Genomic DNA, 24,933 nt, shown 5'->3' with positions numbered 1-24,933 from the left:
GCCCATTGCGCAATAGAAGTGCACACACACTTACGTGATATACCACAGCCAAACCGATATTCATACACTAGAGTCCCTCTAATCTGAATAACAGTAATCCGAACATCAGGCTTATCCGAATCACCTGTTGAGGAGAACAAATCGCAATGCTAAGAGTTTTGACACATAACCAGGTGTCAAATACTTGCCAGGGTGTCCAGGAGACCTATAAACTGAGAATCGTACTTGTATTTTGTATGGAACTGAGAAATTTGAAAATAATCTTCATTCACTAACAGTTTCCGATATTTATCTTTAAAGTCGTCGTGTAGTAAGAAAGTGTCGTGCGAGAGACGATGGCGCTGGCGGTGTTCAGGCTCACGTGCAGATTCGCACAAAAAATTGATCCGCCAAATAATCAAATTTACCACTCTTGTTAGTTCTAGCTCAATGAAGTGTAGCTGAGCAGGCCCCTGCGACACATACTTAAGCATTTGATTTTGACGTCTGCCGCCAGACAATTGGTCTGTGTGGGTATCTTAAAAGAATGAATTACCTTCATGAGAGTGTAAGAGAAACACGAGCTAGCCAGTGGTTACAATATGGTGAGGATAATAATGGCAGTGATAATATGGTGCAATTGGTCGATCTAGCTTGAACTAGGAGTGTCTGGCTAAAACTAAACAAAGTAAGACCAGACTCGTCAAAATAAAGAATTACATACTTCGAGAGGTACGTACACATTTGAAAAGGAATTCCTGAATTTCTGTGGAATTACTTATCAACTAAATAATCCCTTAAATAATGTCCACTCTTGATTGAAATAGACGGATACACATAAAGATATACCGATACGGGATATGTGTGGATACGGGAATAGTGGAATGGGTAAGCCAAATTTAAGGTGCAGCAGAAGGTGACTCACATAAAACAATTACATGACTGAGGTTAATTACATATAAATTGCAACGGTGGGTTTTTTTTATTTTTTATTTTTTTTTATTTTTTATAGGAAGGACAAAGATGTAATAATAAATATTGATAGGATCAGCATATTATTTGTACGAAAATGGATCTACAAGACTATCTATAATTACATTTGAGGTTAAAGATTAATCTGCCTGCTCTTAATGTTCTTTTATTTAATTCTTTTATCCGTTGAATATTCTCGATACTAACTCGGGTATAACGGTACTGTCAGACAAACAAAATTTTGGGCTAAGCCAAATGTTGTAGTACAATTCTAGTTACATGACAATTTAGAAGCTTTTAATACACGTGTTTTGAGATATCAAATATCTAGTTTACCAGTCGTTGGTTGGTGTTGGCTGGTGCCCAGTAGTGCCACGGTATGTGATATAAGCGTGGCGCTGTACCTCAACTTAACACTTGGGTCACCATGGATATTGGCAGGTAGGTCACTTGTAAGTCACTTCATTATGACTTTGATTTTGACTACCTGTCTTTCATTCTGACATTGACTTTGATTTGGGTTGAAATATTCAATTAGTTTATCTGTAATTATTTTGAACAAAGGTTATTTTTTAAGTTATCCCTATCTGTTTTATTCGATGATATAATAAAAAAAAACTTTTATAAACATTTGTTATAAAACGTGTTATTCGAACGTAATCAAAATGTGCCTTCTAAAACTGTTCGATATGTAACTTCACTTATACAATAAAGGTGTGCATACAGTGTGATTGAAAAGTCCCGGAAAGGTGTAATACATTTTATACTATTATGGATAGAGAAATGAAACTTGGTAAATTAATTATTACCATAAATGTCTGCTCTTTTAAGCTATTATTACTTTTTTTGTCCCTCAAGGGGGACGGCCCATGAGGACGTAATTTTTAAATAGCATCATAGGTCGAGTTTGGTTTCACATTTAAGGTCTCCGTTAGTAAAACACCTAGCCACAACCCGAACTCAAACGGACAATGGAGTAAAAATGACAGCTGTTCAAAGGTTCCTTGAATTTGCAATGCTTATTATATGGGGGGCCCACTAGAAGTCGGGAGAAAATCGTAAACATAAGCATAGGTTGATTTACACATCACATTAAAGGTCTTTATTAGTAGAATACAATGCCACAAATTTGAGCTCAAAATAACAGCTGGGTAAAAAATGGCAGCCATTTAAAGATTCAAAATGGCAAATTAAAAAAATATTTGAACGACTGCCATTTTTGACTTGATTAACAGTTTGAGTTCGACTTTGGGGCAATGTGCTTTACAAGTTTTTAGATAAGACCTTTAATTATATACTTAACCTGACCTATTTGAGAATTTTGTCTTACTCCTCGTGGGCCTTTAAGAGGAAAAAGTAATAATAAGTCGAAAGAGTAGACATTTATGGTTATTGATATACCAAGTTTTATTACTTAATCTCTAATGGTAAAAAATATACTACGCCGTTCCAGGACTTCAATCACACTGTATATTGAAGAGATATTTAAACGATAAGTGTATATATTCAATATAGGAACATTAAAATACATGTAATAAGAGTTTAATTTGATGTACATTAAATGTACACAATTTTTTACGCGTGGACAACTAATCATGGAATCAACCGATGATTTGAAATACTACTGCAATAGAATTAATTACATCCGATGGAAAAGTAAAATGTATCAAGTAAATGCGAACGGACTACTTTTTCGTTTCAAACTCGTTACGTAATAATTTTACTGCAAATCATAACCTGCATATTGAATTACTCCGATGTGATATCCTCAAGAATGTATACACAATGTATTTGAAAGTCAATTGCAGCAAGGATGCTTTCAATTATCACACCAATTGTAGAGGCGTTTATGTGGGACAAAATTCAAACTGGAAGAGTGCCAAGTCGGCTTCGTTCGTTCAAGGTTAGATCTTGAATGTGTACCTACCTCCATCGATGTACAATACTCTACAGATATTATACATAGGGATTATACATAGGGAGTTATTATACATCGATGCCTACCTCATGGTGGCCGAGCTGCGAGCTTTTCTAATATACCCGTGATTTTGAGGTACATTTGCTAAAATTTACATTAAATTCTCGTTCTCTATTTTTAATCTTCCCTCTTTATTTGATTCTTATTTTATAATATAATTAATTCAAAACCCATTTTTAATTCAGCTGTCTAAATTAAATACCATATGATTTATTAATACATATTAAGTATTTAAAATTCTTTTTCCTACAGTTACTTGAGAAAGTGGGCTTCCTTGCACTGAATTTAGCACGCGAAGTAGCTAATTGCTGCATTTACTTACTTTGCACAAGCATTCCAATCAAACAACTCAAGTGTGCTTTTATTAGGCACGTTATCCGTGTATGCTTTAAAATAAGTTGGCAACACAAGATACTACGACTACGATCAGTTGGTGCAGTGTTTACCATTTGTTTAACGCTTGGATTTAACCTAACCTAAAACGTGTTTGAAAGACTTATTATTTCTATGCTTTTATAGTAACTGTAGGAAAATTTAATGTGTAACAAGAGTGCAAAGTGTCACTTCGCACACTAGTTACTATTTCATTCTAATGTTGGTAAAATTTACAAATGGAAACCCCATTCGGTTTTTAACGATAAAGCTATTGATATAATATGGTATCTTTTGAAGATATTTTGAATTATTTTCAATGAGAATTTATTTCAAAACATAAAGAACAGTTACGTGTTGACGGATAAATGCAAGAAATTATACAAGATTTGCACAAATGTTCTGTTGTATATTCCGTTATAATGAAATGGATAATACAGCATAAATACTGCATCGACTTTATTTTATAAACTGACCAAATGAATAACGTAAAAATGTATAGTACCACTGGATAAAGGTCTGCTTAAAAATAAAGATATCAGAACAATAAAAAAAAAAAAAAAAAAAAAAAAAAAAAAAAACTACGATATATCAACCAAATGTATGCATACGAAAGAAACAAACTGCATGTAGTTCGAGAAGATCACTTGTCAAACAAAACGTTCAATGTGTCAATCGAAAAACCCTGGCACGTTTTTAGAACTAGTTTAATTTTCTGAAGTGAGTTTTCATACACGCGACCCACTTGTAAGTTAAAAATAGCTGCTGGGGAGGAGAAGGGAAGTATTTATCTCAAAACGAATAAATGAGACAAACCGTCAGCTGTTCGAGAAAGTGATTTGCACTTGGCGAATGTCAAGTGAAGGCTAGGCCGCCGCCAGTGCCCGAGTGAGGGAATAGAAAAGCCGGGGTGGAAATAGGAACCCAGGAAGGGGGGGCATAACGCCCAACTGTCTATAGACTAATGGTGATAAAGTTATTAGATCTTGGAAACACATAGTAAACTATGCAACATTTTTCTAAAACTCATTCAAATGTGTAGAATTCAAGAATACAAGAGAATGTATTGTAAATAATTATAAATTGAGAAACTGAGGTATCATGCGAAAAATTTAATTTCTTCCACCTTTGAAAATCTATATCAAGCATTGAAAAATACCTTTCTTTGAAGCGATCAATGTATCAAAAGGTGGAACTTTAAAAAATAAAAGTTCCAGTTAAAGTTAAAGTTAAACCTCGTTCATTACAAGGCCGTAGCCAGTGAAATCTCAAAATTTAGTTGTATAAATTAATGCCGTTAAAATTAAACGAATATTAAAATAGACGTTAAACATGGATTTAGAAAGTCACCAAGACAAGAACTCCTTTTAGGAGGATATGGCCATAATCTACATTATGTTTTAAAATTCTTGAATGCAATCGTCATAGATTAATTTGTTTAATGTCTACTTGCTCATGACAAACAACAGGTGAAATGGGTGTTTTTGGAGAATTGGACAAAGTTTAAGGCGTTAAAATTTCTTTTAAAAGTCACCAAACGTCTTTAAAAGTGTAAAACTTTCCTGGGGAAGGACCCACAGACCCCCCTCTTTTTGGGGGTGCTCCACGCCCCTCCAACCCCCCTTGTTACAACCGTCACTAACCAGCCCCCCCCCGAAAATTTGTCCTGGCTACGGCCATTGCTCATTAGAGTAAATAACCACAGTTAATAAATGTATTTGTCATAAGAAAAAATTCCTGGCATTATTAGGGGTGATAAAAACACACTGTTGGTAATTTATGGATGAAAATTAATTTCCGATTGAAAATATTTTAAGTTATGAAACCAAACTGCCTTTTACTTCCACATACAAAAATTATTTTACATATGTTACTTCAAACTTATATTAAAGTAAAGGCTCTCTATAATAAGTTAACAAATTGATTTTTCCTAATACATTTTCTTTTATTGGAGATTGTAATAATTGAATCGTTTTTCGACAACATGTTATCATAGACTAATTATATTCTAAAAATGTACTTAAACGTACATCTGCATTGTCACTTTCTACCCCTAATTCATTTCACTCCACAATCAGATAATTTTTTACCTAAAAACTTAAATCATATATGTTTTAGAATCTAGTTCCACATTTGTTGCCACCAATAATTACTAAGCTAGCCATCGATTAATAGATCTGTAGCAGCCTAACAGAGGCACAGGCGGCGGATTTTTTACTTACGTTTGCTGATTTCACAGACCTTAATTTCAAAATTTAACTTCAATAAGAATAATGTTTATTTGTGTTATTTCGTGTTAATTTGTTTGTTTCACATAAAATATAGGCATATAGGCCTACAAAGCAGGTTTTTATATGCGTTATTTTATTACATTTCATATGGTTTTTAATGCTGGATCACATAGATCTTTGTGAATTAACCCTTCCGTTGACTTCACCAAATATACCATCACCTGCCACGCAACATAGTAAAATACACCTTAACTATTGTTACACAATATACAGGGTTATTCTAAATGATGGACCCATTTTTAATGCTTTATAATTTTTATACTATTAAACTTACCGCTATAAAATACACATCAAACGAAAAAGCAACTCAAAGAGTTTATGCCTTCCAAAGACACATCATTTAACAAAATCGATCCAACAGAACTGTAGATTTAATTGTACAAAGTTAAAAAGTAATCTCAAACTTTTTTTACCTCTAGAAATTTGGAGGTTACTTGACGTTTTTGCAAATAACTTTTAAATGGTGAGGAAATCGACCAAAGTGGAAGGTAATATTCCAAAAGAGAATAAAATTCCCTACAATCTACTATTACGCATATCTTGAAAATACTCAATAAATGTAGCCTAAATTTGGCTTAAAATAAAAAAGTGTGAAATTTAATGTTTGTAATGTTTATTGTCTACATTGAAGACGGGGATTTTCAATTTTTTTTTTTTTCATTTTGAGGCAATTTTTGGTACCTTTTTTGAGTATTTTCAAAAAATGCCTAATAGTAGATTGTAGGGAATTTTATTCTCTTTCGGAATATTACCTTCCACTTTGGTCGATTTCCTCACCATTTAAAAATTATTTGCAAAAACGTCAAGTAACCTCCAAATTTCTAGTGGTAAAAAAAGTTGGAGATTACTTTTTAACTTTGTACAATTAAATCTACAGTTCTGTTGGATCGATTTTGTTAAATGATGTATCTTTGGAAGGCATACACTCTTTGAGTTGCTTTTTCGTTTGATGTGTATTTTATAGCGGTAAGTTTAATAGTATAAAAATTATAAAGCATTAAAAATGGGTCCATCATTTAGAATAACCCTGTATAATTCATTCCGGTTTGTTGTGTTGTCAGTAGAGAGGGAAACACAAGAAATGGTTAGCATCGACAGCTGTCGAGGTTAGGGCTTGTTTTCGCGTCTTATGCGTGACGAACGACTGTGTGAGGGGAGTAGCAATATAGAAGCGTGGCACTCATAACTGTTGGCACTGCTACCATCATAAACAGCAATGGGGATAAATATTGCTAAACCTTCTGTAACAAAACATTATTGTGACTAGAGTAAAAATAAAGTACGAATTAATATGTTAAAAGACGGTAATCTCTACTTTGAGTGTTGTTTGATGAGTTTAAACGTGTGAGTTGAGCACTACTATAGAATATACAGCTGCAAAGAGTGTGTTCACTTTTTACATTCTATATTTCTTTGTCGAAATTGCCGTTCTTTAAGGAAGTAAAATTCGATACTCTGAAAATCATATTAAATTAAAACGATTTATTTATCTTTGTAACCTCGCAAAAAATCAGGATCAGCTTTCAAAATCTCATGTTTTATATTGAACAACATACTTAACAAATTATTCCCTACTAATAATAGAGGATCCAGTAACACAAGTTCTGAAACTTTATAATCCAAAACTACTGAAGAAACACTCAAACATTAAATTTGATCCCTGCGTTATATGTTAAAAATACATAACTGTTAATTTCGTGTTTGTGGGTTTTAACCAGTTTTTACACAGTATCGTTTGGAAATTGGTCCTCAAGACAAATGATACAGTAGTTTAATATTAGGATGGATGGAATAAACAAGATGTTGGCTCATGATTAATCCCCAATCTGTTAATATGTTATTATAAAGAGTTCGATGATTATAGCTAATCACAGCGTTGCATATTATAAGTTCAGCAACAGCAACGTCATTATTATAGTAGTGTTATTATATAAGCCGTAACAACTCTTTTGAATAGAAATATTCCCGTCGCAGCAAACCTGCAGTGTAACGAATTCCCATTTGCTTTGTGGGATTGTTACTAAAATATTTTCTTAAACATGTCAGATTTATTCCACATTTCAATTAATTTAGGTTTGACGAGTATTTGTGCAGTTTTCACAGTTTCAAGAACTCAGTTGGTGGTAAAACACGCTGACCGTAGACCAAGTGTAAATAGCGTAGTTTAATGTAATGTAAAGGAGTTTGTTTTCAATAAACTGTGCTCCTGAGGATGCCACACATAGTAGCGATATGTTGGTCATCAAACAACAATAAACCTGGTAGCAGTAAGGCAAATCTACATAATTTAACGAGTACTTACGTTTGATGCTATAGGGAATTTGTATATATATGTGTATAAAATGTTAATATCATCGTATGAAATCAATAAATTTGCCAAACTTGATCAAAATGTAACCATAAACAAGCAAAGTACAACAGATTTCTTTTTCTCCATTAAAATAACATGGGAACTTTTAATTTACATTTTTTCTCTATTATATATAATCGTACAACAACTCTTCAGTAAAAGAAATTATTGTTTTTTTATCTCTATGTGGTGGTTGTACAGAAAATTTGCGATACCCCTGTTTTAAGGGTAAACTATTTTAATATTTCAAACCCCCATAACAGTACCCAATGTTCCAGTGTTCCTTTACCCGATCTTGCTGGTTCGCGAACTCATTCAAGTTTATCTCGCCCTACATGTACATGCCAAATTTCATCGACATTGGACCAAAATTACGTTCTCAATTTATCCTATTCACGAACACACGTACGGTTATATCTACTTCCCTATATGCGAAATTCACTAAAACCAATATTTCTAATATACAAGCATTGACTATTGGATAGTCAAAGATACAAGTAAATCCAGAAAATTTATTTAACAAATTGTAAAGTTTAAATTACATTGATTTAAGTATCGCCTATTTTAGAGCATCCCAATGTGTTGTGTTTCAAACTTGTATTGTCCAAGAAGCGTAGATCAAAGAACGGTCAAGGGCAAATCTTGCATTATAACAGCTCAAACATTAACCTCCTTCATTAACCTATTTGGAGCCCCTCCATCTTTTATTTATTGATAATATTCAATTTTCGTTTTGGAACATTGAGGGTCTATCAATGAAATATCAATCATTATTGAATTTACAATAAGTATGAGATTAAAACTTAAATTTACAAAATCCATCTTGGATAAGATTCCATATGAATGTTTGTTATTTGTATTGTGGTGAACCATTTTTTAGAGTTTCTGTTTTTAAGCGACTAAATCTAAATTCGCTTAAATCTATTTCAATGAAATGCATCAAGTACCTAGGGTTGCTGCTACAGAGAGGGTAATGTAGTGTGATTTTAGTAAAATATTAATAGCTTAGTATAAAATAATATAAATTTGCCTAGTTTGGTTGATATACAGGGTGTTTTATAACTATGCCACCATTGGGATCTTGCAATCGATACATCTTACAGTAAACTTTAAATCGGGAACATTCCCTTGTTTTTAAAGAGGTTTAAAAAAGAGTAAGTAAAATGTTTGTAAATGACCACCATTTTCCAATATGGCAGTCAACTTCGTTTTTTCTTATAGAATATCCTGTATTTTATGGTGTTTTCGGATAGTAAATGAAAATTTTAGACTTTTTTATTCTACCATTTACTATTTACGAGCTACAGAGAGATAAAGTTTTAATTTAGTCTCTCCTACCAGCTGTTATTATTAAAAAGAAAACAATTAAACTAGAGAACTTAAAAACCACAAGAAATTATAAATAATTGGCACAGTGAACGACAAATATTCTAAGACTGCAAGTTACTCAGGTTAGTACGTGTGCAGGTTAGTGATTATTGTTTATTATTACAACAATGCTAGTACAGTAAACAGCTGGCAATGGAAATGGTCAATAGATTTAATAACAGCTGTCAAGAGAACCTAATTTAACACTTTATCTCTATGTAGCTCGTAAACAGTTGAGTATATCAAAATTTACTCAAGAATAAAAAAGTCTTAAATTGTTATTCATCATCCGAAAACGCCATAAAATATAGGGTATTCCATAGGAAAAAATTGACCGTCATATTAGAAAGTGGCGGCCTTTAGAAAAAAATTATTTACTTGTTTTTAAACCTCTTTAAAAACAAGGGAATGTTCCCGTTTACAAGATCCCAATGGTGGCACAGTTAAAAAAACACCCCGTATATTCAAACAAGCAAACTACAAAAGTTGACCTACCCTCCATAAGAATAACATGGGGATTTTAATTTTTTTCTTCTCCGTAGCCAACAACCTAAAAACACTTCAATATAGAAAATTGTTTGGCATTTAAGCTCTTTAAAATGGTTTAAAGAGAAAATAGGAAAATTTATGTTTTAAGGGTCAAAAATGAGAAAACCCAATGTTTACCATATACAACCCCGTTCCTATGGTTCGATCATGCTAGTTCGCGAACTTATTCAAGTCTATCCCTTGAATCTTTAAGACAAATTTCATCAAACTCGGACTAAAAATACTCAAGCTATCTTGCTCATGGGCGTACGTATACATATCATAGAAATAGTGTTTTTAAAACGAATAGTGTTTTTGGCCTTTAGGAACATCAAAATGAAAAAGTAATCGTTCCCGGGTATAGATTTTACTGTCCCAATCCATATTATTTAACAAATTAAGCATATATTTTAAAAATATATAAAGTTTGGATGAAGAAGAACGACTTTGCCCCCCCCCCCCCAACGGATGTACCGGAAACAGCCGTTTTTGTTGCAGTAGTGCGAAAAACCATTTAAATAGTATCATAGATAAAACATACAAATCATAGATTGGTTAGTCTATGATGGTATCTACTGTCCTAAGTTACTGGAAGACATTAGTTCGCTAGGTTCAGATAAAACGTAGCTTCTTCCTGGTACTTTGAACTCTTCCAGTTTGTGTACACAAGAGAAGTGGAAATCATAAAGAAGTGTCAAGTCGTCATCTTCAGTGGTGAGGAGAGATGACGCTATCTTCAGACGGAACACAAACAAATCTCAAGCCGAGGTTTGGAGGCTTCTAGCCAACTCAGCTTGGACTTAATGGACCAAAAGAAGTTAATTAACCTTTGCGCAGTTTCACGCTACAATTGGTTCCTTTAATATGAACAAATTTGTTGCTATCGTTTTCAGTCATTTTTAAATTTTGCTTTTACGTAATTGTAGCTCATTTGTATCGACTCCGTTCACAATGTTGGTTTGAGAGGAAGCGATTCCATCCCCGAATCACCCTGAACATGAAATAACAGCGGACAGCTGATCAGGTGATGTATACATTAAGTTAAACAAAAGTGGTGGGTGAACCCACGAAACCTTCCCCTTACACCGCCTAAATTTTATGACTGGAGTATAGGATGCTATAGCAGATGACAAAAACACTGCTTTAATTTATGATAACAATTGTTTTGTCAGGTTTTTAGATAGCTATTTTAATTTGTTTAGCACTCAGTGACTTAATATTTTGCGACATTTCCTAGAATTTAGATTGTTTCATGAAATTGTTAACAAAGTACACAACCTAGGGCAACAATCAAATAAGATTTATGTGCACATATTTTTAAAAGCGCCGTTTTTAAGAATAACTACCTAAGTGGTCTCGGATACAAAAACAGTAAATAGTATGGGAATACATAAACTGAACTAAATAAACAGAAAACCATACAAAAAACAGACATCTTTCCTTTACATCAATACGTATTTATATTCGTTATACATTATACATTATAGCCTATACGTTATACATTACCTATGCACTAAATCGAGTTCTCGTGAAGTTAATTAAGTGGTGAAACTAGTTGTTGTATAACTAACTATAAACCTATCAACATTAATAGCTCGTTACATGTAGCTAACCAGTACACACGCTATTAATAGCGATTATACTAATAGCGATTATTGATGTTATTTTAGCTTCTGGATAGTTTTTCTGTATAATTTATTTTGAAGTCTTTAAACATGTATCGATATCCAAAAATTTATTTTTGTCATATTTATTTTTGTGGATAGGACTTCATTGTAGTTTAGTTATGTGTAAATAAATTTATGTGTTTTGATACTTTTGATGTCAATAAACATTTTTGTTGGTCGCTATTGACTTTTTTTACTCGGCTAGGATTTATAAAACAAGAACACACATGAATTATTCGTGGAAAGAAATTAATTAATCTCCAAAATATATTAAAATTGTGATCATTTACACGTTATTTGTTACACAGGCATGGTCCCTCTCCAGAAAAAGGGGGTTTCTAAATATCGGTTGAATAGCTAACATTATAATACTGCATATGATTCTGTATTAGGATGACTGAAGACTACTATTAGGATGTATATTTTTTGGACAGTAAAGCCACTGGGATCCTTTCGATTGAAAAATCACCCAACTATAACTATTTGTTATTACCAATTGAATTAGGACATGGTCGAAACTATGTGCAATTAATTCAAGTATGAATTTAAGGTTAGCGTAGAGTGGAGTGAGATGATTTTGTTTTTGTAGCTTGTCTACCGATTACGATCAGCTGTGTAGTCAGCAAACCATTCATGATACGCCCAATGATCAAGGGCAGCTGTGTTCAGTTTCGAAGCATACATGTCGAGCTAAAGACTTTTCTCAGGGTCGAACCGGCGACTTTTAATTACCATCAAACCACAAAAACCACGCAGCCACCCAGCTATTTTCAATAGTTGTAGATTATTTCTACGGAGTTGTGATGTCATTTTGCGTGGTTTGATTGCGTTCCAAGATTTGAGCATTTGACTTGGATGTTTGATTCTTAGACCTGGCCATGTTTCACGAGCTTGTCAACAGAAGTAGCACAGATGCTGTGTTAGTGTTGGGATCGGATTGGAAGTAGAACTGTGGTACGAACTGGACCGAGACCGCAGAGGTGTCCCGCTGCCAGACACCTTCTTTATTGTTATTTTTCCTCTCGACAAACAATTGCAACAAAGAGTGAACACCTACACCACGATACTGAATGTGAATAGCTTAGTCTTAACGTTGAACATTGATTAAAACCTTTATTGCTCTTTTGGTGGGAGAAATATGCAAACAGTTGATTTGTGAAATAAGTTAATTGATGGTGTCCTTATATACTAGAAAGGGCAACGGGCGTGGATTTCTGTTGACATCGTAATATACTAAGAAAGGGCTACGGGCGTGGATTTTCTGTTGATATCGTAATATACTAAGAAAGGGCAGTGGGCGTGGATTTCTGTTGACGTCGTAATATACTAAGAAAGGAAAACGGGCATAGACTTTCTGTTGACTTGTAATATACTACAAAGGGCAACTGGCGTGGACTTTCTGTTGATATCGTAATATACTAAGAAAGGGGAATGGACTTAGACTTTCTGTTGACTTGTAATATACTACAAAGGGCAACTGGCGTGGATTTCTGTTTACGTCATAATATACTACAAAGGGCAACGGGCGTGGATTTTCTTATGTATTGTCGATAATATAACACCCTGAAAACTGTGTCGGTCAATGTTCAGGCTGTTTTGCGTCACTTTGGATTCAGCTTTGTGAAGAGGAGGCCTTTGTGTCCATAATACAGTATATAGTTATTTTATAAATTAACGCAAATATAGAAATGGGTTTCTCTCATTTGTATTTGGTAGATGGATGAAGGAGCCGGTATAAATCTGGGACTGGGATTGAGTTGGGAGAGCACACCTAGTCTCCTCGTACGCACGAACATTCACGTGGACAATAAATTAGGACAGGTCCATATTTTCAACCCAATTGCATATTTCGGGTATCCCAGGTTCAATAACTTGAGTAATATTTGATTAGGTACCCTTTTCGTTTCCTGTGTAGTTGAGCTAGAAGTTTGTATTACCCTATGAAGTATGAATATTCCTCCAGCTTGTCTGGCATCTTCAGGAGGGTTTCTTATCACTATCACGATTGCCTAAGGTAATTTAATACAACCAATTAGTCACGTAGTTCGTTCAAGTTATCAGTTATATTAGTTTTACGATATAATTAGATTACCGGTACTGATAATTCTAAGGAATGTAGAGAGGGCACTTATTTTTTATTTCATGGTTGTTAATAAGTCATTGGCTTAAAAAATCTTTCTACACGTATTTTCATGTTCATACCCTCTTTGTAAGAGTTCAGAGTTACTATCTAGAAAATATATATGTTTTAGAGTTATTAGATCTTTTGATGTGGCGGCAGTTATGTTTTACAACCTAACTATAAAATATAACCGATGTCAACAGAAAATCCACACCCGTTGGGTATATTTTACCCATAACAAAAATTGTTTAAAATTAAAAAAAATACATTTAAATATCTAAAGCTATTACTAACTTTTACTACAATAACTGACCCGCATTGATATAAACAATTAATTCATAGTTTGTTCATACATCGTTGTCTTTAAAAACTCTGTGAGTTATACTAACTGAGTGATACTACTTCCTAATCATTCTAATGTGCGTATGTGCGTTCGTCTCTTCGTCTGTGTGCGTGTAGGTGTGTGTGAGTGTGTGTGAGAGTGCGTGTGCAATACCTACTGTCGCCGTGCCAACAGGAGGCCGATGTGCCAACTACTTTGTTAGATGCGATCTTAACCAAAATATGTCCGAGCCAAGCCTAGAGCTCGTCCTTCACTAAACAATGAACCGTAAATTAATAAATCTTCAACATTGCAACATTCACGTGCCCGGGTTCTAAGAATCTAATTTTATTATTTTCCAATAGTTGTTGGAAACTAAACTGGGAAGCTTTGTATATGTTGTTAGTTTTATATATATTTTTTTTTTTTTTAGTTTTAATTCCCAGGAGAAGACTATGGAACTTTAAAATATGTCCTCAATGTACATATCCTCTACAACTACATATTAAACTATCATGAAATCAATGTTGTTGGATCACCAGTGCTAAAGTACATTTCCACCTTCAACTGTAATGCCACTTGATGCAGTCATTAGTTTAATATAGTATAAATCCTAACACATTCTATCAATTATAAAAACCCACATCAGAATCCAGAGAACTATATGTCAATTAAAATGTTTAAATACCTGTAATGTCGATAATCCAAGTGGTTGTGTAACAACTAGTTTCGGCTGACAATTGAGCCATGTTCAGGTTTTTCAAGGACATTGTCACTTCTTCCGAAGGTCGTCAAAGTTCACAAATAATTTACATGCATAAAAACATTTAAAAACACGTAACACACGCATGCCTAGGCCTAGCTTTAACGACGTGATCGGCGGGAGTTTACGTGTAGGCTCTGTAGAGTAGAGTCTAGACGTAAACTCCCGCCGGTCACGTCGTTAAAGCTAGGCCCGTTCCTTTGACCAAACTGATCGCCCACATATCTAGCATGACCACTCACATCACATCCTCCTGTGCTCTGCTCCAACGGTGTTTTCGTTGTCAAGACATTTATCTTGTTCAGCAATATCTCATGTATGGACCATATTAAGTCCCAAGCTGAAGCAGCTTTCGCTGGCCCAGATGCAGACGACTTGCTAGAAGCTCCTTCTAAATGGAAAGGGGTCCACAAGAGAAGGTGGTGTTAATAACCTTTCCCCCTTTAAAAAAAAAGGAAAAAAAATAAAAGAATAACCTTTCCCCTTCTTTTTTTATAGATCAAAGTCTCCTATTCTTTTATGTGTTTTCTTAAGGGGGTGCGTGATAAGGCCAGAGCAAGATGGGCCCATACTTGTGCGTCAAGTATGGACCCATCATAACCTGGAACAATAACATCCTAAATCTTATGTTTTAGGAGTTAAAAATGGGAAAACCTGATTTCAACCCCATAAACCACCATGCTACCCCATTCCCACAGTCAAATCATGATGGAATAAACATATTTAAGCTATATAAATTTGAACGTATACCTAGTGTTTTTGACCTCTTGGGACATCACAACGAAAAAGTAAATAGTCCCCTGGTATATGCCTTTATTTATTTATTTATTTTGATGGCAAACACCATTTTAACAATAATTTTACATTTTCTTACCACAAGACATACGGTGATTACTGTAGGAGGCAATTAACTAATACAGTTATCAATTAAGAAGAGTGGGCAATCTGGGGTGATGCCAGACCCCGTTTAAATTTTGCTTCTTTATAACCTACTAAATAATTACTTAGAAAGTCTGCTTTCATGAGAAAATTGTTAATTATAATAACGAGAACTACTCGTTTTGCTTGTTTTATGATTAAATGTGTGTTGATCTTTGTTTAGAGAAATTCTCTGAAATCGCACTTTTTTCTTTAGATATCAAGGTGTTAATTTTGCACTGTGTAATTATTACAGCAGAATCATTAAACTTAAATATAGTTGATCCTCACTTGCCTCCTATATATAAAAAAATACAAACCCCACTTCTTCCCTCGTAAGTTTGTCAACAAAGATGCAAACATTACTTAAAACCAGGACTCATATTTTTGGTAAAGACAGCTGATTAGAGTTAAGGTTTTACTTCAAATGAATTGTTATATACATTTTTGTAAATACAGTACCTGATATTACTAATGACGCAAATAGTTTCAACTTTCAAGAACTCATCTTCAAATATCAAAGGATGTCATGATCACTTCATTAGAAGGTCCTCAATTCACATATGTACATAGGACACACAAACACAAAAAAATAAACGATAAAACTAGAATTTTTTTAATTGGCCCTAACGATTTTTATTAAAATTTAGTATGTTATACTCCTTTTTACTCTGAACAAGATGGTATAAACCCTGTTGCTGTAAATATAAGGTTCAAAAGTTGTTGTAACTTTTGAGATTTTTTTCCATAAAACCTATTTGTGATTCACGGAAAATCGAATTTTCAAAATATAACTTGACCCATTTCGATTCAAATTGTGTGTATGATAGTCCTTTTAACTCTAAACGAAATGGAACAATCCCCATTGATGTTGTATTACGGTTCAAAAGTTAATTCAAGTTTTTTTGATTTTCCCTTTAAATTCTCAAAGTTACTCTGACTGCTTACACCATCCGTTTAATTTCATATATAAATTATACAGGGTGATTCATAAAGAATACCACAACTTTAAAAATGTGTATTTAATGAAAGAAACATAATACAGTAGAACCTTCTGTTATACATCATTACAAAGAGTATTGACAAAGTTTTGTTTTTCATTCAATACTAGTCAGAGATGTTCAATATGACCATCTCCAGACACTCGAGCAATATCAGCCAGATACTCAAAATCGTTCCTCACTTTTCGTCCAGAACGTTTTCCCCTTGCAAAAACGCATTCTCTCTGAGCTGTTTGCACCAACGTTTAATACAACCAATATCAGGAAAAATTGTACTGTAAATTTAAAATTGCCATTTTATTTTTAATAGATAATAAATCTGACATGTTTCAGGCAATATTTAAGTGAAAATCCCATCAGGCAAATGGAAATTCGCTTAGTCTGCAGGTTTGCTGCAGTGGGTGTAGTTTAGTTGATTCCTGCTTTCCAACCTTTTGGATTCCTACTGTACAGCTGCATTTAGTTCCGACTAACTGATCCGGAGCTTGCAAATTATGGCAGGCCATAATATGGTGTTGTAAGATCTCAAGTGAAAAGCCTTAGATCTCATTCATTGACATTGAATCAAACGAATCAATCGGTGACATTGGCAAATTTCTCCTTGAACTACAGTCACATTTTTGGCAGGTCAAATCATTAGCTGGCTAATAAGTAAATAACATTTGTGAATGAACGAGATTTCAAAACGAATGCCAGCTGGATTAAGCGACTGACAGTTTGCCCAAAGTGGAAGTAATAGAACATTGTCACAGCTCTGATTGAACTAGGTGAATCACATTTATTGGCCAACCACAACTTGTAAAATTGGATTAGTAAATGATATAAGTTTTCATAATTAATTTGGTAAGAAATAAACAAAATGTACTTTTGATAACATTTTTTATTTAAACATCATATTAGGTGCATGGCAGATTTTCCGGCTGCTTCCCGAAAGCCACGAATGTTTATGGCCCTAAGCTGGGGGACGAAAGCCACGACATTATAACGAAGGGTCGAAACAGGGGACGTAAGCCACGACTGCGAGCCAGGAAGACTGTTGTCAGGGTGGCAGCTCACGGGGAGAACGGGAAATTTAAGCTCCCTGTTTTATTTATGCTTCTCAAGCAAATTAGCAAATTCGTCAGTCCAATCTGAACTTGACGTTACATAGACACAATGCATGATGTTTTATTGTGGTACCTACTTATTTAACCCTCAGAGGCCCTAAACGTTGCAGGCTCTCCTCAAATCTCCAGTAAAAGGTGTTATTAGAACTTAATGTCATGCATACATTTCTCTACAAAAACATTAAAAATAACTCAATAAATCAATGAGTTATTGAGTTATTGTTGACAGTAGCTCAACATATCGTATAACGTTTTGTAACACAATCGTAATAGAAGAAATGATTTATTCACTTCATAAACAGCTGCTTATTTACGTTTACAGTATTGAAAATAAGCAGTAAGTCAATACAATAAGGGGTTTCGTCAATTTGTAGGCCTATCATACAATTTCAAATAAAAATTCATGGTGATTTTCATGCAATCATGTAAATTAATCGTACACATAAGCACGAGTAAAAAACCCAACATTTACGATAAGAATGAATATTGTTCATATTGGATCGAAAACAGTTTCACCAATACATAGAAATTTATCTATTTACATATTTGATATTGATTTAACGGGAAAAGAATCTAAAACAGCAAAAGAATTAACTAAGCGATTAACAGTCATCATATACATGGAATATATTATTAGGGGTCCATTCGTCTGCTCCTTCATTATTTTTAGCTCTATGACGTACAACTGTATTTGAAAATTCATTGAAATATCGTAAAACAGCTTTAACAAAATATTTGTGTCAGTCCCTGCATGTTATTATAATTTCCATGTTCATGTGAGAGATTCCCGTTTCTCCTTCGCCCCTCCCAACTACCTGGCCCGCCGTCATGGCTTTCGTCCCCAGGATTAAAACTGGGGTAGCGGATTTTTATCCCCCTGGAATTTTACACCCTGGGCAAACGTGACGTCACAAATCAGGGGGTAAAATTCCGGCCGCGAACTTTTGAGTTTCGCGACATCAATTCGATTAAACGAGGAATTAAACGTATATTTTCACAGTTGTGAATTTAATCAGAACACATCAAATTATAAAACCTAGAGTGTACGGGCCGGAATTTTACCCCCGGACTTTTACCCCCTTCATGAGAACAGCTCAAACTGTACGGCCCGGATTTTTACTCCCGGAATTTTACCCCCGGAATTTTACCCCCCGGATTTTTACCCCCGGATTTTTACCCTCGGAATTTTACCCCCTGGCCAGATATATAAATTAGTGGGAATGGTTAATTCTCTTCATTCAGTTTGAATTTAATAGTAAACATGTTATTGTTAAGTAGCCTATCTTAATTTATTTGTAACATCAACTAATCGAACAGGTTTTTAATTTTAAGATTCGAGTACCAGGATTCGATCATTGAAGTTAAGGGTTTATATGATCGAAATTAAACAGTGAGTTCTGTTTACTTAGTTGAGATTACATGATAAATAAATAAAGATAGTCTAATTAATAATAAAATGTTTGCAATGAAATAAAAATATAAATAAAAAGTCAATCATTCTTAATAATTTCTATATCCAGCCAGTGTATAGGTAAAATGGTATAGGTATGGTATGGTATAGGTGTATGGTAAAATTCCGGTGGGAAAAATTTCGGGGTTAAATTCCGGGGGTAAAATTCCGCAGGGTAAAAATCCGGCCCGTACATTTTCAGTTGTCTAAACGCTAGTTTTATGGACAGGGGGTAACATTCCGGTTTTATTGCTAATCTAATTAATCACGCTCTGTCTATTTTCATTAGACTTCCAAATCTGCGGGGGTAAATTCCACCCGCGAACAAACTTTTGAGTGCTTAGGCTACTACGTCATAGTGACGTCAGCTTTGCCCAGGGGGTAAAATTCCAGGGGGATAAAATGCCGGCGACCCTCGTTTCCTCCGGAAAATCGGGCGCTGGACGAAAGCCACGAATGTTTATAGCCATACAGAAGCCAGGCAATTAGTTATTGCAACAATTAATTAGGGGTTGAGAAGTTTTAAGGGTCGCCGGAATTTAAATTTTTAATTACCGTGGCTTCCTAAACATAATATAGTAAAATTTTTCAAGTATTGCGACCGTTGCAACTGGGAACCTCTTTATTCGCTTGAAAACACATAATATCAACAATCACAGATAGATCAGAGGTAGGGCAAGGGGTTCATTAACTGAAGGTCTTAGGTTCGAGGTTCGAGACCCATCTGGGGAAGATATTTTTTCTAGTTTTTTTTTATAAAAATTGGTTTTTATGAACTATTTAATCAAAATACTCAACTGACAATAATGCTTTTCATACTAATCTTTATTATTATTATGTAGAAAATCCCCACGGGATGGTTAGTCCTATGTGAAAACTATTTTTAAATTGTTGTAGAGTCAATTTTAAAGTTGTTGCAATATAAATGGAAACAATTTTTGATCTATTTTAAAATGAAACCGTCGCCAACCATACTTATATTAATAACAGTTTTAAAATGAGTTTAAAACTGATATATAATATTTTTCTCGTTTTTCTACTACTTGGGTACTTTTAACATTAACCCCAACAGTTTTTCCAAGGATTGTGTACACCTTATATGTATATTATAGAAGAAAATACAAAAATATATACGTACGTGTTCAGACGTATATATTTTTGTATGTTTCAGGTAATTTAATAACACGTACGATGCTGATCAAGCAAGAAGTTATTTATTATAGAAGCTTTGCACTATAATAAGCGTGACACTTAAACCACTCTTTTACGAAGTCTGTCGTATTGATATGCCCCTGCCAGACACTGATTTCATTTATTATACACTATAATATATGTTATAGTATGATTCATCACAGAAACAAAAATGCATAGCTTTTTAGCGATCAATAATAGACCGTGATGCTGGTGTCGGCTGCTGACTTGAGTTTGTCTGTCGTCCGTCGTTTCAAGATGGCGACGACATCGTACCGAATATCAAACTTATGAATATCATAAAGCATAATTTTTATATCTAGGTGTGTTTTAGTGAACCTTGTTCAGTTAAATGTAGTACTTAGTGATTTAGCTGGGATATAATTCATGTCGAGGTTTTATTTATGTTCAATTTATCTAGTGAGTGATTAGTGTTAAGTTTCACTCACACATAAGTTTAGCCTGCCAATCAAGACGAAATTAACATGCTCAAATACAAACTAGGGTATTGGCTTTCATTTTTAATTCCAGGTAGGCCTAGCAGCTAAGTAAGTATAAACACAGTAATTATTTCATCTTAATATTTTTTACCACTACCTCTAGAGAACTAAACTTTGTGCCTTAGAAAATTGTTTTGCCTGGGTCCAACCCAGAAATGAGTAATAGGGTGTGGGGTTGTCATAAGTATTGAAGAAGTTGAAGATAGGCCTAGTCAGGCCTATAATCTTGCGAAATATTATTTTTCAGTTGTACTAAGTGCATTATTATGCAAATTAAATTGAATGGCAATGTTGTGATTTAAGTTTCATTTACAAATACATGTAGAGATTGATTTAGTTACCTACTAACCTTGAGTCTTATAACATGTCTTATACAAATCAGCTCCCTTTATTAAGCTATTATATATTGGTCTTTTCTTTTAATTCTAGGGATTTCATATACAAATTAGTTTAATCCTGCTCCCTCATATTTTTGAAGGTCAGTGTATAATCTGCCTAAGGTCAGTCGCAATCTCCTCTTACCAGGCCTACTTTTATACTCATTAACTTAATACTCATACTTTGTTCAATTACAATTTATCCAATCCACATGTACTAATGCGTTTACTTACTTTTAGATGGATAACAAGTATGCCTACCTCTATAGGCCTAGCCTAAAGCCCCGTTCACACGGGGCGAGTTTACAAGCTACAAGCTGGATTTTTTACACGCAGCTAGTAAAATAGCTCAGTGTGAACGACATACTCGCTCAAAAGCTGCTTGTAAAAAAGCTCTGGAAAAAGTTGACGGTGCCGCTACTTTACACGCCAACTCGCCAGCTATTGCGCGAGTAGGCGTGTAAAGTAGCCCAGTGTGAACACAGTTGCTTGTGCTTGTGCGCATGTTATTCGAAGATGTCGGAGGATTTAGTTCAAGCCAGCTACTGAGCGAGTGGAAAAAGCATCGTGTGAACGACTACAAGCGCACTCGCCGGCGTCTTTCTACACGTCGGCGAGTTGGCAAGTGGACAAGCTCCGTGTGAACGAATACAAGCGCATTTGCCAACACGCTGGCTTCTTACACGCCGGCGAGTAGCGTGAAAACTCGCCCCGTGTGAACGAGGCTTAATTTATGTTTTTTCGCCCTCTTCTTGATATCCATCGTGATAGGCCTTCTGTTAAAGATATTTTTGTCACACAATTAACCTACGGTACAAACTACCGTATCTGATAAACAGACATTTTTGTTAGGCCTAGTTGTTTTAGGCTTTTAAAACCAACTGAATTAAATATTCACTGGGATGTTTTATGTAAGTTATAATTACAGTTTTTGAGGAACTTTTGCTAGGTTAGGTTTGATTTTATACTGTGGTTAATTTTTGGAACTGGTGTCACTTTTCCTCCAGTTATTATCCTCCGAAACTTTATTATAACTTGCACACTTTTTACAAAATTTCACACTTCAGGAAGTGCATTTAGGGTGAGGGCTGTGTCGTAAATTGTCACTGAAAAATTACCATACAGGGAATAAACTAACTGTTTTCCCTATAGTTTGCCCCCCTACCAACCATTACCACCAGCTGATCTTAGTTGTAATAGGCTATCTTTAAGTGTTGCTCTCCAACATATTTTCAAGTGTACACTTATAAAATGCCTAATAAAGGTACACTGTTTTGTTTTGTTTGGTTGGAATAAGTTAATGGTTGTAAACAACTAGAAAATTGCAGGCTATTAGACTGTCAGTATCTATGATTATACTGTTATTATCATATCTACTGTTTTTACTTTTGTTTGATTTACCGGTTAAGAACATCCTATAAGGACACCTGTATAGGTTCTGTTGTTCTCTGAAATAATTCAATTCCCTAGCCTAATATTGGAAGAAACCAGCGAATACAGAATAACAAGCGCCATCTTTCCTGGGCAACATCAGCTTGTGAAATTAGCCACTACTTAACACTCCCTATGACCCTTTTATTGTTATTCTGTGTTCACTGGAAGAAGCGTCTAGGCCTAGGCTCATTGGTTGGCACTTGACTGTTAGTAATCAAAAGCTGTGCTAACTGAGTTACTAGGAGTCATTTGTACTAGTTCAAAAATTTGCCTCTTACTGGAATCATATTCAGCTTGTTAAAGGAGACTCAAGTCTTTCTGGTCTCAGTTTTCTGTTCGGTACGGCGAACATCTTACTGGTTAATGCATTGTACTTACTTACCGTACTTGCTGGTACACCAATGTTCTTTACTTAATTTTTTGACAGTTCAACCAAAGTGCAGCAAAATCCCTTTAAACCACATCCTAATTAACAAAAACCATGATAAATAAATATTCAAATAAATTAGAATGCCTGGGTCACAGGGACTGTATACCGTGGCGTGGGAAACTGGCCCATCGTAATGGAGCAGACGACAACACCGTTGTCTCATATGGTGATAAAGAAAATAATGTTAAAGAAAAAGTAAATATGGTTAGGAAATGGTCAGAAAACAATTTTGGACTGTTTCAAGAAATTAATCTTGTATCTAGGTACACAGTAGTTGATTATAAGATAACAGTAATTAAAATAACTATAAAAAACAATTGTTGTATACAGTATCTCATTAAACCAACATGGTCTTGAAATTTCAACCATTGGTTGACCGATAAATCAATTTCGATCCGAAACGGCCTTGCCTCCTTGATTTTGGTTGATCAGATTTTACTGCACACTTAAGTGTGAAGCAACTTTTAAAATATTTAAACTTAGCCTATATAATACTGGTAGGCTGGGTTTAATTTAAAAGAAAGGTGATTTAATAAATCTTTCTATTCACAAGTTCTATTCTCTAAACATAAAAGACTACGACATGAAAATGTATGATAGGCCTAGGCTATATAGGTATACTTTGACTGACTTTGATTGTTGTTAGTGCAGGTCTGTTATTACAAAAGTCTAGTTTAAAAATAAACAACAGCGTAAAACTTATATTGTAACAAATTGAGTTTGTTGCTCGTAACAAATTGAGTTTGTTGCACGTAACGAATTGAGTTTGTTATAGTTCCTGATTTTTTATAGTTTAAGTACGTTTGTCCTTCAATGGTTTGGATAGCTGGGAAAGTTAGTCAAATTATTCTATAACTAGTTAGAAGTTATTAGTTAGTCCCGTAAAAAGTAACTGGTAGAAGTTATTAGTGTGTTAAAAAAAACTAACTGATAGAAAATAAAGTTAGTTTTCAGAGAAGTTTGCTGTTTGTTGGGCTGTTGTTTTAGTGAATTTCATATGAAATGAAATAATGGCACATCTTGGTTCCTAACTACAAGTCAGTGTTTTTGAAACCGCAGTGTCTCTTTCTGTGTAGGAATGGCAGTTAGGATGTAAACATACCAATAAAAAATAAATCACTCTCGCCAGTCAGGCCCAGGCCCACTCCAAGGTCATAGACCATCCCCTCTTACCCAGTTCGCAATACAATGCTCCAATTATTGCAGACAAAATTGTGTAACAAAACATGAAAGAAGAGTAAAAAAATATATTTCTTTGTTCAAAAACAGAAAACTGTTTTTAACTGATTATTTTCAAAGAAATTAATTCATGGTATTTTGGGTCTTGTAGGCCTAAATATTTTATTTGATCTTAAAGTCCAGATCTTTTTATTTACCAGTGTCATTGTGATCAAATACAAGTTTTATTCATTGTGATTTCTGTCAAATATAACGTTCAGTTATGTTTTAGTACCGGTACAATATGTTAATTACCTTAATTTAAAATACCGTACTGTATTGTATTCCAATACACTCAATAGTAGGCCTATTTTGTTGATTAACCGCAATTTTACGTGTCCAGGAAGCCTCAACCCTACTTTATCCAGGTTAATCAGGAGTTGGATTATCACAGGTTAAGGTGATTTAAGGTGGTTTATGGTTTTAGGCCTACTACAGAAAAAAACACTTCTCACACTTGTCAGAGAACGAACATCAACTTAAGACAATGTTTTGAGATGACAAATCACCAAAGAAACATTCCCCCTCCCACCCCTCGGTGTTGTTAGTGGCTGCCACTGCCCCCCCCCATGGTCAAAATGCATACCAAATTCCAA

General features: G+C 34.4%; 1 protein-coding gene across 10 annotated transcripts in view; it reads left to right on the top strand.

The window, feature by feature from the left end:
• The window catches only part of LOC128998713 (tau-tubulin kinase homolog Asator), a 102,816-nt gene that overhangs the window by 14,627 nt on the left and 63,256 nt on the right, over positions 1 to 24,933 (top strand). For 2 of the 10 annotated variants that reach the window (XM_054424969.1, XM_054424970.1), the window contains exon 1: positions 20,616 to 20,909. The exons of 7 other annotated variants lie outside the window; for them this stretch is intronic. The gene's annotated coding sequence lies outside the window, so the exon portion shown is untranslated. Of the gene's footprint in view, positions 1 to 20,615; positions 20,910 to 24,933 lie in introns of those variants that run through there. One more of the 10 variants, XM_054424971.1, reaches the window with a different exon arrangement.

Source organism: Macrosteles quadrilineatus, unplaced genomic scaffold (assembly GCF_028750875.1).
Source record: "Macrosteles quadrilineatus isolate MER2022 unplaced genomic scaffold, UCM_ALF_1.0 Scaffold_7__1_contigs__length_78375512, whole genome shotgun sequence".
NCBI lineage: Eukaryota > Metazoa > Arthropoda > Insecta > Hemiptera > Cicadellidae > Macrosteles > Macrosteles quadrilineatus.
Note: the sequence above shows the minus strand (reverse complement) of the source record. Positions and strands in the feature narration are given on the sequence as shown.